Here is a 15307-nt window from a genome sequence, read left to right as displayed (position 1 = left end):
AATAAATAATCTTCATTTAAATAAAAATATGTATGTATGTATGTATTTGAATAAATAAATATTTATTTATTTGAAAGGCAGAGTTAGAGAGAGAGAGAGAGAGAGAGAGAGAGAGAGAGAGAGAGGTTTTCCATCCACTGGTTCACTCACCAATTTGTCATAATGGTTGGAGCTGTGCCGATCCAAAGCCAGGAGCCAGGAGCTTCCTCCAGGTCTCCCACAAAGGTACAGGACTTGGGCCTTCTGCTGCTGCTTTCCCAGGCCATAGCAGAGAGCTGGATCGGAAGTAGAGCAGCCGGGTCTCAAACCAGCACCCATATGGGATGACAGCACTGCAGGAGGCAGCTTCAGCCACTACACCACAGCGCCAGCCCCTAAATAAATAAATTAAAAAAAAAAAGAATACAGTGGCCTTGGCAAGGGCAGGGTGGCACCTCCCTGGCACTGCACAGCCTTTATTGTTTTCAGAGTGCTTCCACATCTGTCCCCTCATTTAATCTCCACACCTACGCTGTGACATGGACATTGCAAGCTTCTCTGCATTTCAGAGGCCAAAGGACAGTCTTCTCTACTGGCCTCTTTCTAGAGGTGTGGCAGGGCTGGGGCTGGATGCAGGTCAGATCCTAGAGACAGCTTAGCTTGAGAATGGTCTGTGCTGTGTACCCTCACCATGCCCCATCTTCAATGTGAGCAAAGGACTTCAGGCTCATCCATAGACAGTTGTGCATAGTGCATGCAAGGTTCCCATTCGGAGGCTTCCCCTCCTTCACCACACACATGCTCCTCTGTCTCTCCATCCCAGTTCCACAAAGAATCACAGTTATTCATCTGCCCACCAGGGAGCCTCTCTGATATGCATACATACTGAGTGCACTCTCAAGCCCAACACAAAAGTGAGTGTTCACCATCTGGGGAAGGAGTTGGCAGGGCAGACACGCAAGCAAATGATGACATAAGTGCAATGAGGAGGGCTCTGAAGCGAGATTCTAAGTCGACCTGACTGAGGGGCAAGTGCTGTTCTGCTTCTCCAGGAGTTCGGCCAATACAGGAGAAGGGAACAAGTGAAAAGTTGTGGAGGAAGGAGAGAATCTGGAGCATCCAGACAATAGAAAGAAGTTCCCATGACCAAAGCTTCAAGTGAAGAGGGAGAAGAGGCACACTGGGAGAGGCAGCTAAAGAGTGGGTTGCGCTGAATTTGGAAGAGCCTTGTTACTCATCTAAGAGGTCCAAGTTTGTTTTTTTTTTTCCTTTGAAATTGTACTTAAAAACCCCAGTGCCATGGGTAGTTTGGGTTTTTCCTCTCTTGGAAGCCTTCTTCCATGCCACTCTGGCTGGAGGTCTTTGACTGTAATAAGTCTTTTTAAATCTCAAAACAAAAAGAGGTGTGGGCTCCTCAAAGGAGATACTTTCCAGGACCCCCGGTGGATGCTGGGAATCATAGATAGTACCAAACTTCCTTTTTTTTCTACACATACACATGCACATACATATAACAAAGTTTAATTTAAAAGTGAAGCATAAGCCGGCGCCACCGTAGCTCAATAGGCTAATCCTCCGCCTTGCGGCGCCGGCACACCGGGTTCTAGTCCCGGTCGGGGCGCTGGATTCTGTCCCGGTTACCCCTCTTCCAGGCCAGCTCTCTGCTGTGGCCCGGGAGTGCAGTGGAGGATGGTCCAAGTCCTTGGGCCCTGCACCCCATGGGAGACCAGGAGAAGCATCTGGCTCCTGCCATCGGATCAGCGCGGTGTGCCGGCCACAGCGCGCCAGCCGCAGCAGCCATTGGAGGGTGAACCAACGGCAAAAGGAAGACCTTTCTCTCCGTCTCTCTCTCACTGTCCACTCTGCCTGTCAAAAAATAAAATAAAATAAAATAAAAGTGAAGCATAGAGATTAACAACAATAATAACCAAATAGAACAAAGATAATAACATACTGTAATAAAATTGCAGCATCACTACTCATTTCCTTTGAGGACATTATTAAGTAAAACAAGTTCAAAGCAGGCACTGCAATACTGCAGTGGATCTGGTAACCAACATGGCTACTAAGTGACTAATGGGAAGATAATATATACAGCATGGATACAATAGACAAAGAGATGATCCACATCCCAATTAGGACAGAGTGGGATTATTTGAGATGTCATCATACTACTCAGAAGAGAACAGGATGCAATTTGAAACTTATGAACTGTTGACTTCTGGAATTTTCCACTTAATATTTTTGGACCACATTTGATCATAGGTTACGGAAACCATGGAAAGCAAAACCTCGGGGTGGGGGAGACTATTGTATAATTATGAAAGTGCTTAAAAAGGTCCATAGAAAATCGAATTAAAAGATAAATTTAGGGGCAGTCATTTTTCATAGCAGTTAAGATGTCAGTTGGGACACCTGCATCTCATATCAAACTGTCAACGTTTAAGTTCCAGCTCTGTTCTGGGTTCCAGATGCCTGCTGATGTCCACCTGGTAGGCAGCAGGCGATGGCTCAAGAAATTGGGACTCTGCCATACACATGGAAGACCCAGATTTGAGCTCTCAGCTCCTGGCTTTGGCCCTGTACAGCACCAGCTGTAGTGAGCATTAGTGCAGTAAACCAGAGGATGGAAGATCTCTCTCTCTCTCTCTCTCTCTCTCTCTCTCTCTCTCTCCTCTCTCTTCCCTCTGCCTTTTAAATAAATAATATAAAATGGTTTTAAAGATTTATTTATTTATTTGAAAGGCAGAGCTACAGAGAGGGAGAGACAGAGAGATCGCCCATCCGCTGGTTCACTCCTCAGATGGCCACAATGGCCAAGGCTGGGCCAGGTTGAAGCCAGGAGCTAAGAGCTTCTTCTGGGTTTCCCACATGGATGCAGAGGCCTAATCAGTTGAGCCATCTTCTGCTGCTTTTCTTTTTTTTTTAATTTTATTTTGTACCTTATCCTCCCTCCTGGCCACACTCCCACCCTCTTCCTCCTCTGTCTCCTATTCCCACTCTTAATTTTTACAAAGATCTATTTTCAGTTTACTTAATACTCGAAAGGTTAACCCTATACTAAGTAAAGAGTTCAATAAATAGTAGGGAGAAAAAAACACTGTTCCTCAACAGAAGAGACAAAGGCTGTAAACAATCATCAAATCTCAAAATGTCCATTTCATTCCAATACATTACATCTTAGGTACTCTATTAGTTACCACAAGGCCATTACCAGGGAGCTGGATTGGAAGTGGAGCAGCCAGGACACAGGTGGTGGCTTTATCTAGTACACCACAACGCCGGCAGCAAAATGAAAAAAATTAAGAGATAACTTTGGGGCCAGCATTGCTGCGTAGTGGGTAAAGCCACCACCTGCAGGGTTGGCATCCCAAATGAGTACTAGTGCACCTGGGAAAGCAGCAGAAGGTGGTCCAAGTCCTTGGGCCCTTACACCTACATGGGAGACTTGGAAGAAGCTCCTGACTTCTGGCTTTGGACCGGCCCAGCTCTGGCTGTTGCACATTTGGGGAGTGAACCAGGGGATGGAAGCTCTCTCTCTGTATCTCTCTCTCTCTCTGTCTCTGTAACTCTGCCTTTCAAATTAAATTAATAAATCTTTAAAAATCTTTTAAATAAATCTTTAAAAATCTTTTAAGTAAATCTTTAAAGATTTATTTATTTAATTTGAAAGGCAGAGTTACAGAGAGAGGAGAGGCAGAGAGAGAGAGAGAGAGGGAGAGAGAGAGATCTTCCATTTGTTAGGCTGATCCGAAGCCAGGATCCAGGTGCTTCTTCCCGGTCTCCCATGTGGGTGCAGGGGCCCAAGGACTTGGACCACCTTCTGCTGCTTTCCCAGGCCACAGCAGAGAGCTGGATCGGGAGTGGAGCAGCTGGGACTCAAACCGGCACCCATATGGGATGCCAGAACTGCAGGCAGTGGCTTTACCCATTATGCCACAACACAGGCCCCATAAATCAATCTTAAAAGAGATAATTTTATTTTGGTGCAAATTTTTTTTCTAAATTTCTGTGTAGTTTTTTTATAGTACTCATTTTGCATGAATTTTTTATTTTTTCAAGATTTGGTCATTTAGTCAGAAGGCAGAGTTGGGGGGGGGGAGAGAGAGAGAGAGAGAGAGAGAGATCTTCTACCTGCTGCTTTTCTTCCCAAATGCTCCCAACAGCCAGGGCTGGGGCCAGGCTGAAGCTAGGAGCCAGGAATTTCATCTGGGTCTCCCACATGGGTGGCAGGAACCCAAGTACTTGGGCTGTCATCTGCTGCTTTCCCAGGTGCATTAGTAGGGAGCTGGATCACAAGTGAGTGGAGCAACTGGGACTCCAACCAGCATTCTTATATGGGATACTGGCATCTCAAGTGGTGGCTGAACCTGCTGTGCCACAATGCTGAAATGACACCAGCATGAATTTTTAAAGATGCCTCATAGGCACACATACACACATATGCTGGTATCAGGTGAAACTTTGTTTTTGCATACCTGAAAACTAACAAATATAAGACAGGGGAGAGGGGTAATCCTATTTACTCAAAATGCTCATGTATAATTATTATGCAACACAAGGAATATTATGCACATTCTTACATGTGCCAGTTAAATTTGTTTGATTACATATTGATTCCCTTCTTGAGAAATTTATCTTCTTTATTTTTTCCTTCTCCCCACCCACTTTTTAAAAAGACTATGTGACTAACCCCAACCTTAAAAAGTAGGATATTTAGCCTGAAATGTTTTCCTGAAGTACGTCTCAATAGTATTCTTAGAAAGGTATTGGTACAGTATGAGGGAAACCCCAGCTGTTATTTAGTTTATGAATTGTAGACTGTGAACCAGAGTCAGTGAAATTTCTTATCCCCTTATCTCAACTTCATACAGCCAATGCTATGTACAGAGCAATAACTCAATTTAGTGATACCACTGGAGTTTTATCTACAAAAGTTTTCATTCTGGATTTCCCCTTTACTGGAGAAAACCAGTGCGACCCAGGCAAGAGTCCTGTGACTATGCTTCCCAGCGGCCTCCGCTGGGCGCTGACTCCTACATCCAGTACAGGAGTGGCCCCTGAAATCTTGGTCCTGCCCATTCCCTGCACTACATGCTGAACTACAACTCCCAGTGGCCTCCACGCGCCAGACCCGTCAAAGTAGGTTTCCCAGCAGTCTCGCGGGCAAAGAGCCCCGCCCCCCGGAGCGGCTTCCCCAGGTCCGCCGGGGCCCTCCGCCCGTCCCCGCCCATCATATGACTCAGTCTCGCCAACCGGTGCGCGAAGGCGGGCGGAGGGTGGTGGCCCAGGGGCTAGGAAGCCACGGGGTAGGGGGGCGGGCCCCAGAGGGGGCGGAGCAGGGCCCGGGAGCCGAGCAGCCTGGCAACGCCGGTGGCGCCCGGAACCCGAGGTGAGTGCGCGCTTAAGGCTGGCCTGGCTCTTAGCCTGGCGCTGCGGGGAGCCGCGTTGGGGGTCTGCTCGGGAGGAGGAAGTTGGGACTCCCCGGGCCGGCGGGTCGCTCGGGGCCTCGCCGCACTTGGTTGGGCGGGGTTGAAGGGGCGGTTCGCTAGGGTGCCTTCGCTGTCCCGGCAGGGTAGGGTCGAGGCCGGGGAGCAGCAGGCAGGTGCCTCTGGCTCCCCTCTGTTTTCTGCGCCCTAGGTCTCTACCCTGCGGCGGACAGAGGGCAGTTGGGACGGGCGGGCTGAGGAGGTGGTCATCGCAGCTGGACTTTGCTTTCCCGTCCTGGGAAGGCGAGCGGGCTAGGCGGTTGCCCTGCCTCTGCGGCGACGCACCGCGGCTGATCCTCGCCCTGGCCCTCTGCGCAGAGTGGGCGCGGGCCGCATCCCCCGTGGGCCCTGCGAAGCGGCCGCAGCTTGGCACGGGCAGAGAAGCCGCGTTTGTCGCTCTCAGTGATTCACGCCCGAGAGCTTTATCTGCTTTTGCAACAGTTGAGAGGAGATCTGAGAAGGAACGGTTAGTTCCCTGATACGCAGTCGGAAGTGTGCACAGGCACCAGCAAGCGCCCTTGGCCGCGTTGCCTCCCTTAACTGTCTTTTGCTGCGCTCAGGAAGTGAAAACTAATTTTAGTATTTGCCTAAGCAAATATGAAGTGAATCTCCTGCAAAAATTACCATAAGCGGTTTATGAGACTAAGACGGTTGTAGCTGGTTTTTAAACAGATCAACTCTCGCCAAGAATGAAATCATAGCATTTTAGAATTCTCAGGGACCTTGAAGTTCACCTAGCGCATTTGTTTCGTGGCTAAGGGAGCAGAGGCCGGCAGAGGCTAACTTACTGTGACTAGGCTTTGCGGTAACTTAACTGGCAAGGCTACATTTGGGTGTCTGTCTAGTCTGGGTTCTTTTTACCACAGCTCGGCGTTACTGCTTCTTAAGTATCTACCTAAGAGTCTCAAGACTTGAGCTAGCTCTTTTGCTGTAGTTCAAACCGTTTTGGGTTTCCTTCAAAACAAGTTTACCAGCCAAACAAAGCAATCGGACTTTATAGACAGGTTTGCTTTCATCCAACATATATATTGGGCATGATTATGTATTCACCAGATGTGGTTTGAGTGAGTTTTTTGGCCATTTCACAAAGTCAAATCCACCCTTAAGAGATTTGAACCAGTACTGTTATATAGCAGCTTCCCCAGGTGCTTCAAGGGGTGATGTTCACTGGGGTTCATAGATTCTTGTATGGTTATTAAATTGTTTATCTCCTTACTTTGAAATTCTCATTCGTATTTATTAAATTTTCAGTTGTTTCATTCATTCATTAGACACAGGAGTGCTCACAGTGTGCCCCACTGTCCTAAGCACTGCCAGGGTCCCAGGGAGTTTAATGTGTGGGGATGCTGACAGTAACATAAACCATGATACATTTTCCAGCACAGGTAAGCAGTATAAAAAATGAGAGCTCTGAAACTGCTCTGACAAGAAAACAGGCTGGCATGATAGAGAGTGACTGGAGTATTTGAATTGCTGGTTTCAGATCGCCAGCTGCTGCTCCATTAAAGCAAATAAATCCAAAAGTCAATCAGTCTGAAGCAGAGAGATTCTGTGGAGTCATCCTTGCTCCCAGATCAGTTCAGCACAGCTTCATTTTGACTTGCATCTCTCCCCTTGTCATGCAAACAATAACTGATTTCAAACAGCTAGGGATGTTTCAGTCCCTTGCTGCTTCCCTAGTTAGACAGCTTACTCTGGCTACAGAAGACTCTGCAGAGCTTAGCATTGATTGTTGATTTCATGCCAGTGTCTGCTGGACTCTCAGGCTACCCTACACAAGAGTTTTTCTTCCTGGGTGTTGTGTTGTACTGTGAACCTGTTATCTGGAATGACCATCAATCTTTCTGTTGTGTCGTTTGTAAAGAAACTAGTTTATTTTGTAATCGCTCCAGAGGAAAGAAGTGCTCACCTTGTTAGGTACAAGAGCACTCGCTGGTGAAATCGCATTAATGATGGCTCAGCATAGAAGTTTTCCCAGTTCTCTCCTATTCTGTGTATTCCGTGGCCTCAAAGAAAATTCAAAAGTTTTTTTGCAGATTCTGAAAAATGATTAAAGTTTCAAAAACCCTTGCAATATACTTTGCTCCAAAATGAGAAGAGGATGGCCAAAACTGAGTTACTTTAGAAGCCACTGAAAACACATGGCTCTTGCTCTTCCTGAGGGCTCCAAAAGGAAAAAAAGAGCAGAAGCTCTTCAAGGCTTAGTGGGAGACATTTTAACCAGTGGCCAAAAGCATTTCAAAGGTCAGAGTTTCTGGTTATTTCTAAAGCTTATTCAATTTTATAACAGAATAATGAGTTGTTTTCATTATTCTTCAGTCATTTTTCTTCCCTGTTTCTGACCTCTTTGAAGTTCTGCTTTCTTTATTTTCTAGTGTCTGCATTCATTGTTTCTTTTTGGCAGGCGGGGATGGGACCTGCCGTTTGCTTACAAGGTGTAGGCTGTGGATTGGGCAGTCCACCTGGGTTTGAATCTTGGCGCTGTTACTCATGTGACCTTAGGCGAGTTATACTCCTCTATTCTTTAGTTTCCTTACCTGTGAAATATTAATACCACCTTCCTCCCTGGGTTCTCTGGAGGACTGACTGAATGGTTTATATTAAGTGCTTATCATCAATAGTGTTGTACATAGTAGGCACTCAAGAAAAGTTAACTTACTGATCTGAACTGTATGGTATGGAGCTGCTTTCTTTTCAAGAAGAAAATGGGGCCTAGCCATGCTCTAATCAATTTCCGCCAGTCTAGGAAGCTTGATTTTCTAGGCATTTCACTGTTGGCACAACATTTTCATTTCAGGTGATGTTGGCAGCAGTGTCCTCAATGCTAAATTGCCATTACCATTTGGAAATAGAAATTACTTGAGGCCATATTTTGTTTGTCAGCACTGACAATGATAACAATAGAGCAACAGAGGCCTTCTTCCTCTGCCTTGAAAGCCTGAGTGTACCAGCAGACATGGAGGTAGTTGAGTTAGTCCAGTTGCCGTCCTGTGGTTGGAGGATGGTTTTGCAATAGCAATGTCTGTGACATATTTTCTCACAGTGGGTACCGCGAGCCTCTCGCTTTTTAGGAATGCAGAGGCATCTCTTCAGAAAATTGGCACCATATGCCAGTGCTTGCTTTCTCTCTGCACCAGAGGAACAACAATGACAAACCAGCCCAGATCTTGCCTTTGTGAGGTGGTAGGAAACTTCCAGTATTTGGATTCTGGAGGCTGCATTCAAGTCCCACTTCTTCGCCTGAACATTTGTGACACTGGACAAGTTGCATTACCTTGCTGCTGGTGTCTCTTCCAGATGTGAGACAGAGCTTACCAAATCGGCCCTGCCAGGCTTCCAGAGTTCTTCAGCGAATCAGACATGCATTGGGGCCCTTTGTATACTGGGCAGCATTGTTAGAATTGCATAAATGTGTTCTATAAGCCAGTGCTATTTGGACAACTGGTGTCAAAGGGCAGGTATCCTTCCTGTTCTTGGCCCATCTCCATTGTAGCTGTAGGTGTGGTCTCTCTGCCTCAAGCTCCCTCTCCTGTCACTATTGAAATATGCAGCTTTTATTGCCTCTCTCAAATGGAGCTGAAACCATTGGCACACCCTATAAGTTTTCCATTTTATTTATTCCTAAGATGGTAGTATCATGTAGCCAGCGATCACAGGACAATAGCAAGGTGATCTCTGATCAAGAAATTTTGCCTGCCTGTTTCCCGAGAATATGAGGATGAAAGCCTTTCGTTTTTCTAATCAAGACCTGGCCACCGTGCCTGAATCCAGCTTCAGGCCCTGGTGTGTTCCTGAATCCATACTAGAGTGGATACTTGTACTCCTAGGGTTAAGATGAAAACTGATCCAGGCTCTGAAGAAGAGATCCAGGGAAATGATTGCTCTCCGGGTCAGTACCAGCTTCCCTGCTCCAACAGGCCAAGAGCCTGCGTGCACTTTCCGTTTTACTTGACTTTGTTCCTCAATGTGTTGAAATAACTCTGGAGGCAGGTTTTTTGGTTTTTGTTTTTTGTTTTTTTGCAATTCCATGTACTTCTGTGAGTTTCATATTATTGTTCCTTGACTCTTTGTCTTGATAGCTGATTCCTGCATGTTTCAATATTAATTTTTCTCATGTTCTAAGCATGTAATAAAGAAGGCTGAGGTTGGAGACATTTCTGAGGGTGTGAAACCCATCATGGCCATTCAGTGAACATTCATCAACTTGAACTGGACAAGTGGGGCAGGCTAGAATTGTTTGAATATGCTCATTTTATTCATTTCTGTTGTACCTGTAGTGATGAAATGCAGTTCATGTTTAGCATTTCTTTCCATGGTCCAATAACAAAAGAATAAGACGTACTTTAAATCCTGTAGTGGCAGAGGTCTCCCGCATAGCTTTGCCACCCTTTTCTTCCCAGCTTCTTGATTTCTGAACTCTTCACATGAGCGGTTTGAGTACAAGTTAGTTTTTGCTTTGCTTGCTGGTATGTTTAGAGTGGGAGAGGGTAAGGGAAGTTGAAGGGTAATAATTAAAAGTAAGAATAAAGCTAACTTGTTTGTAGCTCATTCTCCTCTTATCTCCTTGCTTACAAACTGTGACAGTACACAGTGATGTCCTTTCTTTAGCATGTGATAACTGTTATATTTTGATATTGTGAGAAGGAGGTGCTCTTTAGTTCCCAGAGCCTCTCAGTCTGGCATAAGCTGCTACGTGGAGTGTTAGGGCATCGTGTCTTCCCCTTCCTGGCAGCTATTGAGGCAGAGGTGAGTAGTAAAGGAGATTCTTAGCGTTGGGTGGTGGTGATTTACATTCCCTTATATTACTGTGAAACTCCTTTATGGTCCTGAGATTACTTAGGTGGGGATTAGGAGAATGGGCACTGTGTTCAGTACCTGCGTGCGTGGTGGTGGTGCAAACATACTGACTGGTCAGTACCAGTACTGTTTGTGAAGCACGGTGAGAAGGAAGGTTTGCGCTTGGTTTCAGTGAGAGCCCAGGAGGGCACTGGGTAAAGAACAGCAGCCAGCATTCCATTTTGATGTTCCAGGTTCGGGGGTGTTCCTTGCATCTGTGAGTGGCTCCCGGTCTGGAATCTAGGAAAGAAGGCAGACGGCTCTGCCTACTACCCTCATAGATGGAAAACGAGTGGAGCCGGCCTCCACCTTTTTGGGTGACTTGCTGCAATAAAGAACAGATTTCTTTTCAAGTTGAAGCTGAGTGGAACCTTGCCGGACACTTCCTTTCTTTGCCACTGGCAACTCTAAGCATTTCCCCCAAGGGTTCCCATCACTTCTCCTTCGGGAAACAGGTTTTCTTTTGTTGATAAAGAGTGCCCAGATTCCCTTGCTGCTCAGATTCGCAGGGCCCATCCCACCCCCCAAAACCCCTCTGAAGACTGTGCTGTCAGAATCTGCGCATCAGTGAGATCTCCAGGCTTGGAGGTAGAGGAGTTTAAGAAGCCTGGCCTACAAGTTTCAGTTCACATCCTGGCTTCCTAGGCAATAGAAAGAAAATGGGAACCATATGGGTAACTGACAGTTTCCCAGTAGCTGCATTCAAAAAGTAAAGAAACAGGTGAAATCCATTACAGCATTTTGTTGAACCCAGGAGACGCCATGCAGTCCCCATCATAATTCATGAGACTCCCCCTCTTGGGTACTAACTTTTGGAAATGAGGCACATTTCGGTTGGGACCAGCCAGTTGCAGGTGTTCATGTGCCAGCTGCTATGGTGTTGAGCTGCGGGGCTTGGAGGGGTACATTTTGCCTTGATTTACTGATGACTTCATCAGCCTTCCTGTCAGCACCCCACCAGCCACCGTCAGTAATAACTTATGTTGACATTAGTCATCATCTTCACCAAGCCCTTAACCTAGTGCTTTTACGTAAGTCTCATTTGCATCCCCCCAACAACCTCCGTTTGATGGAGACACTTAATATCCCCACCAAGTGTCTTTCACCGGCGCTAGGTCTCAGGTGCGGCATGTGGGGAGCTGCAGCCTCAGGATCTCAACCCCGGCAAGTGGAACTTCCGGACTCACAGCCTTCGCTGCAGCTGTCCTGGCTCCAGTTTCAGTTTTGTAAGCTGTAGTAAGAAGGCTCCACAGGGACATGTGTGAGATGCAAGCATCTGTTTTGGAGGGAACATAAAAACCTTGAGAAAAGCCTCTTCTACCTGGAGCTTTTCTGAGAGGGCATCATCGAGTCCCTAAATAGCAGCTTGTTCCCTGGGAATTCTACAGACCAGTGGTTTGCTACAATGGCTTCTCATTAGAATCACCTGGGGAGTTTTAAATACCAGCTGCCCCAGCTCCACCCACAGGCACTCAGATATAATTCATCTGGGGTGAAACTCTGAGGGCGGCTTACTTTTTTTTTTTTAAGTGTCTCTGGAGATTCTGGTGTGTGGCCGGGGCTGAGACCAATTGCTGTAGGAGTGCTTCTCTAACTGCATTGATGGGCTTCAGGTTGATTCTGCCTTTAGCGGGGCAGGGACAGCCGAAGAGAACTCTGTTCACATTGCGTGGGGCTCCCGTGTGGCGCCCACACTGCTGCTCTGCTGCTCACTCTGGGAGTAGCCAGCCACATCAGAATTACCTGAGGGGCTTTTGCAAAAACTGAGTTAGTTCTCTGGCATCCTGCCTGGAGTTCCTGATTCAGCAGGTGTGGGGCGGGGCCCAGGATCTGCATTGGCAAACGTGGGAGTTTCAGTGTTTCACCATCAATTACTGCGTTTACTCAAGATTTTGTGAAGATGCTCTTCTAGGGACCATTTTGGGGGTCATGAATGGACGTTGAATGTTATCCAACTCCTCTTTTGCCTTTACGGACCTATACCGTCCCTCCTTGAACTTGTTAATGTGGTTGGCTGTTTTAAGGGATTTTCTAAGACAACTTTGTAGCATTAGCTCATTTTGCATTGCTAGGATGAACGCAGTGTGTTCATGATCTTTCTTAGTGCTAGATTTGATTGATAATATTTTCTTCAGGATGTTTTTTATCTATGTTTCTGAGTGAGATTTGGCTTTAATTTTCCTGAACTGTTTTGTTTAGTTTTGTATCATGATTATGCTAGACATGTAAATGAATTGCTACATTTATTTTTTCTGTGCTCTGGAAGTGTGTATAAGATTGGAGTTACATGTTCCTTGAATGTTGGTAGATCTTGTTCATAGAGAGCCAGGAATTTTTTTTTTAAGATTTATTTATTTAATTTGAAAGGCAGAGTTACAGAGAGGCAGAGGCAGAGAGCGAGGTCTTCCATCCGCTGGTTCACTCCCCAGGTGGCTGCAATGCCTGGAGCTGAGCCGATCTGAAGCCAAGAACCAGGAGCTTCTTCCAGGTCTCCCAAGTGCATGCAGGGGCCCAACAACTTGGGCCATCCTCTAGTGCTTTCCCAGGCTATAGCAGAGAGTGGGATTGGAAGTGGAGCAGCTGGGACTCAAACTGGCCCCCATATGAGATGCTGGCACTGCAGACAGTGGCTTTACCTGCTACACCACAGCATTGACCCTGAGCCAGGAATTTGTAAGCTACCAATTAGTAGCTGGCCCAGTTGTATCTATGTATTCATTCCTGCATTCTACTATTTGCTTATTTGTGCCTTCTTTCATTTTTTTTTCTTGGCTAGTCTTTTTTTTTTTTTTTTTGACAGGCAGAGTGGACAGTGAGAGAGAGAGACAGAGAGAGAAAGGTCTTCCTTTTTCCATTGGTTCACCCTCCAACGGCCGCTGCGGCCGGCGCACCGCGCTGATCCGAAGGCAGGAGCCAGGTGCTTCTCCTGGTCTCCCATGGGGTGCAGGGCCCAAGGACCTGGGCCATCCTCCACTGCACTTCCGGGCCACAGCAGAGAGCTGGCCTGGAAGAGGGGCAACCGGGACAGAATCCGGTGCCCCAACCAGGACTAGAACCCGGGGTGCCGGCACCGCAGGTGGAGGATTAGCCTAGTGAGCCGCGGCACCAGCCTGAGTTTTTTTCATCTTCATAAATGCTTACATATTTGATAGGTAGGCACACAGAGATCTTTCATCCTTTGGTTCACTCCTCAAATACCTGCAACAGCCAGGATTGGACTAGGCGGAAACCAGGGGCCCAGAACTCAACCTTAGTTTCCCACATGGTGTCAGGGATCTGCAGTAGCAGGAAACTGGACTTGGGAGTAGAGCTGGGACTCGAATCCAGGCACCCTGATATGCAATGAAGGGTCCCAGGCAGCATCTTTTTTTCCTGAACATATATTTATTAGAAAGGCAGAGTTGGTGGGGGAGGGTGTCTTCCATCTGCTGGTTCATTCCCTAAATGGCTGCAATAGCTGGCTCTGAGCCAAGTCCAAGCCAGTAGTTAGGAACTCCATTCAGGTCTCCCACATGGGTGGCAGGTTACCCAGGCACTTAGGCCATCTTCTGCTGCTTTCTCTCGCTCATTAGCAGGGAGCTGGATCAGAAGTGGAGCAAAAGAAAGAAAAAAAAAGTAGAGCAATCAGGACTGGAACCCGTGCTCATATATGATGCCAGCATCATAGGTGGTGGCTTAACCCAAAGCACCACAATGCCAGTCCCCCAAGCAGCGTCTTAATGGCTGCACCAAGTGCCCGCCCCTTGATTAAGTTTTCAATGAATAAACTTTATATAGGGACTAGCATTGTGATACAACAGGTTAAGCTGCTGCTTGTGATGATGGCATCCCATAATAAGAGCATCAGTTGGAGTGCCCGCTGCTCTGCTTCATATCTAGCTCTCTGCTAATGCACCTGAGAAAGCAGCAGAAGATGACACAAGTGCCTGTGCCCCAGCCACCCATATGGGAGACCCAGATGGAGTTTCTGGCTCCTGACTTCAGCCTGGCCAGTGCCCCCAACCATTGCCACCATTTGGGATCTGAACCAGTAGATGGAATATCTCTCTCTCACTCTGCCTTTCAAATAAATAAATGTAAAAAATTTATGTGATTTTAAAGTCAAGTTTATATCAAGGTATATTCATAACAGTTTTGCCTCCATACCCTATCTCCAGCCAGGCAAACTGTTTCCTTCCTCCACCCCCAATAGATCTATGTTCTGTGTTTCTTCTTTTGCAAAATTGAGCAAGCACATACAAACATATATGCATTTATTTTCATTTATCCCTTTTATTACACACAAAAAGGACACACTTCAAACACCAGCCAACTTCTTGCTTTTTCTGCTTATTCCAGAGGTCACCCCTTCTCCATTTTCTCATTCTTTCTTTGAATTTATTCTGTTTGATGTTTTTGAAACAAAGCATTTTTGTTACTATTTAGTTCTAGTATATTCTAATTGCCATTGTGATGATTTCTTTCAGCTGTAACAATTTAGAAGTGCATTTTTAAAAAGATTTGTTTATTATAATTGTAAGGCAGAGTTACAGAGAGGGAGAAGGAGAGGGAGAGGGAGGAAGGGAGAGAAAGAGAAAGAGAGAGAGGTCTTCCATCTGCTGGTTCACTCCCCAAATGGACAGGAGCTTCTCCCGGGTCTCTCATGAGGGTGCAGGGGCCCAAGAACATGGGCCATCTTACACTGCTTCCCCAGGCACATTAGCAGGGAGCTAGATTAGAAGTCTAGCAGCCAGAACTTGAACCAGGATCCATAGGGGATGCTGGTGGTCCAGGCGACAGCTTAACCTGCTACATCACAACACCACACTAGAAGTATATTTTTAAACTTACACATGTAGCTTCTAGGTATTTTCCAAACTGATTTCCAATTTAATTGCATTATGGCTAGAGAATATGGTGTGAATGCTAGTAGCTCTTTGAAATTTGAGGATAACGTTATGTGGTATTTTGTGACTTTTTTCACTTAGCATGCTACTTTTTATATTCATTGTTGTTATCCGTCT

General features: G+C 46.3%; 1 protein-coding gene across 2 annotated transcripts in view; it reads left to right on the top strand.

Annotated features, from left to right (window-relative positions):
- The first annotated feature begins 5299 nt into the window (after positions 1 to 5299).
- The window catches only part of MTM1 (myotubularin 1), a 139373-nt gene continuing 129365 nt past the window's right edge, over positions 5300 to 15307 (top strand). For both annotated transcript variants that reach the window (XM_062183873.1, XM_062183871.1), the window contains exon 1: positions 5300 to 5371. The gene's annotated coding sequence lies outside the window, so the exon portion shown is untranslated. The remainder of the gene's footprint in view (positions 5372 to 15307) is intronic.

This window comes from Lepus europaeus, chromosome X (genome assembly GCF_033115175.1).
Source record: "Lepus europaeus isolate LE1 chromosome X, mLepTim1.pri, whole genome shotgun sequence".
NCBI lineage: Eukaryota > Metazoa > Chordata > Mammalia > Lagomorpha > Leporidae > Lepus > Lepus europaeus.
The sequence above is the reverse complement of the archived record's forward strand: the minus strand, read 5'-3'. Positions and strand labels throughout refer to the sequence as shown.